We start from the raw sequence: 2,817 nt of genomic DNA, 5'->3' as shown, positions 1-2,817 counted from the left end.
AAGATCACTTTCCACTTCCCTTCATTGATTAAATGTTGGAAAGACTAGCTAGGCATTCTTACTTTTGCTATTTAGATGGATATTCAGGTTTTTTTCAAATCCCTATCCATCCAAATGATCAAGAGAAAACCACTTTTACTTGTCCATATGGAACCTTTGCTTATAGAAGGATGCCATTTGGGTTGTGTAATGCACCAGCCACTTTTCAAAGGTGCATGATGGCAATCTTCTCAGATTTCATTGAAGACATAATAGAGGTTTTTATGGACGATTTTTCCGTTTATGGATTTTCATTTGATATATGCTTGGCTAACCTTTCTAAAATTTTGCAGCGATGTGCAGATACTGACCTTGTGTTAAATTGGGAAAAGTGTCATTTTATGGTTCAGGAAGGGATAGTGCTTGGACATTTGGTGTCTAATAGAGGAATAGAGGTTGATAAAGCCAAAGTTGAAGTGATAGAGAAGATGGCCCCTCCTACCAATGTCAAGGGAATTCGAAGTTTCCTAGGACATGCCGGGTTCTACAGACGCTTTATCAAGGATTTTTCTAAAATAGCTAAACCTTTGTCTAATTTGTTAAGTAATGATACACCATTTGTATTTGACCAAGAGTGTTTGGATGCCTTTTGCAGGTTGAAGCAAGCTCTTATCACTGCACCAATCATGCAACCACCTGATTAGAGCCTACCTTTTGAAATTATGTGTGATGCTAGCAACTATGCAATTGGGGCTGTCCTTGGTCAAAGAAAGGACAAAAAGGCTTATGCTATTTATTATGCTAGTAGAACACTGGATGAGGCTCAAACAAATTATGCAACAACTGAAAAGGAATTTTTGGCAATCGTCTTTGCATTGGAAAAGTTCAGACCTTACATTATTGACTCAAAGGTGGTTATATTTTCAGATCATGCAGCCATCAGGTATTTGCTCCGTAAAAAGGAGGCTAAACCTAGGCTCATTAGGTGGATTCTGATGCTACAAGAATTTGATTTGGAGATTAGAGATAAGAAAGGAGCTGAAAATGTAGTTGCTGATAATCTTAGTAGGTTGAAATTGGATGGTGAAGAATTGGATGAAATCCCTATTGATGAGTTTTTCTTGGATGACCAACTTTTCTCTCTTGTTGCTAAACTACCTTGGTATGCAGACTTTGTGAATTATCTATCTTGTGGGGTTTTACCTCTAGGTATGACATGGCAACAAAAGAAAAAGTTTCTGCATGAAGTGAAGTTTTGTAGATGGGATGATCCTTTACTCTGTAGGAGATGTTGTGATGGTTTAATTAGAAGATGTATTCCTGAAGAGGAGGTACAAAGTATTTTGCATCATTGCCATACTTCTGATTATGGAGGTCATTTTGGAATCTCTAAGATAGCTAGTAAAATTTTGCAAGCTGATTTCTTTTGGCCAAATCTTTTTAAGGATGTGAGGAAATTTGTGTTGAATTGTGATAGATGTCAAATGAGTGGAAATTTGTCAAAAAGAGATCAAATGCCCCTAAATAATATTCTTGAAGTGGAATTATTTGATGTTTGGGGAATAGATTTTATGGGGCCATTCCCTCCTTCATATGGTAATAGATACATCTTAGTTGGGGTTGACTATGTGTCAAAGTGGGTGGAAGCTATTGCAACTCCAACTAATGATGCTAGAGTGGTAGTGAAATTCTTGAAGAAATTTGTCTTGAGCAGATTTGGAGCTCCTAGGGCTATAATTAGTGATGGGGGTTCCCATTTTTGTAATAAGCAATTTGAGAGCTTAATGAGGAAGTATGGTGTAGTGCACAAGATAGCTACCCCATACCATCCTCAAACTTCAGGACAAGTTGAAATTTCTAACAGAGAACTCAAGCATATTTTGGAGAAAACAGTGAATAATTCTCGGAAAGATTGGTCTATCAAACTAGATGATGCTTTATGGGCATATAGGATCGCTACAAAACCCCTATAGGAACTACTCCCTTTAGGTTGGTGTATGGTAAGTCTTGTCATTTACCCGTGGAGCTAGAACATAGAGCATATTGGGCCATTCGGACCTTGAATTTTGATCTTAAGCAATTTGGTGAGAAAAGGTTGTTACAACTTAATGAGCTTGAGGAATTGAGGATGGATGCTTATGAAAGTGCCCGTATTTACAAAGAAAGAACTAAAGTTTGGCATGATAAGCATCTGAGGAAAAAGGAATTCAAAGAAGGTGATTCAGTTTTGTTGTTCAACTCAAGATTGAAATTGTTCCCTGGAAAACTCAAGTCAAGGTGGACTGGTCCGTATAGAGTTTCTAAGGTTTTCCCTTATGGAGCAATAGAAATTTGGAGTGAAAAATCTGGGAATTTTAAGGTCAATGGGCATAGATTGAAGCATTACATAACTGGAGACCCAATACTAGGAGCAAGCTGTTACAAGCTCTCCAATCCCTCACCTCTTTTCAGTAAAATTCATGAAGAGTCCAGCTAAGGACTATAAATTAGCCCTCTTGGGAGGCATCCCAAGTCCTTTTATTTTGTTTTTGTTGATTTACTTTCATTTTCATTAATTTTGTTTTTATCTTAAATCTTCCCAAATTCAATTTTTGACATTGTTAAATTTTGTCTCTTGTAGATGTAATTCAATGAAGAAAGGCTGGTGAACTGTTGAGAAAGTAATTCTTAACTTGAAAAATTTTGTCCTTCAAAAGAACTGATAAGTTTTTGCTGCATAACCTGTGCATGAGCTGCAATATGGTTTATGCAGAAGAAATGTACATTCTGCAGCAAAAAGGGTGTCTGCAGCAAAATGGCTCATGTTTTTGATGAAGTTGGATGTATTTAAATGGAGGA

Source organism: Hevea brasiliensis, chromosome 16 (genome assembly GCF_030052815.1).
Source record: "Hevea brasiliensis isolate MT/VB/25A 57/8 chromosome 16, ASM3005281v1, whole genome shotgun sequence".
NCBI lineage: Eukaryota > Viridiplantae > Streptophyta > Magnoliopsida > Malpighiales > Euphorbiaceae > Hevea > Hevea brasiliensis.
This window is presented reverse-complemented; position numbering follows the sequence as displayed.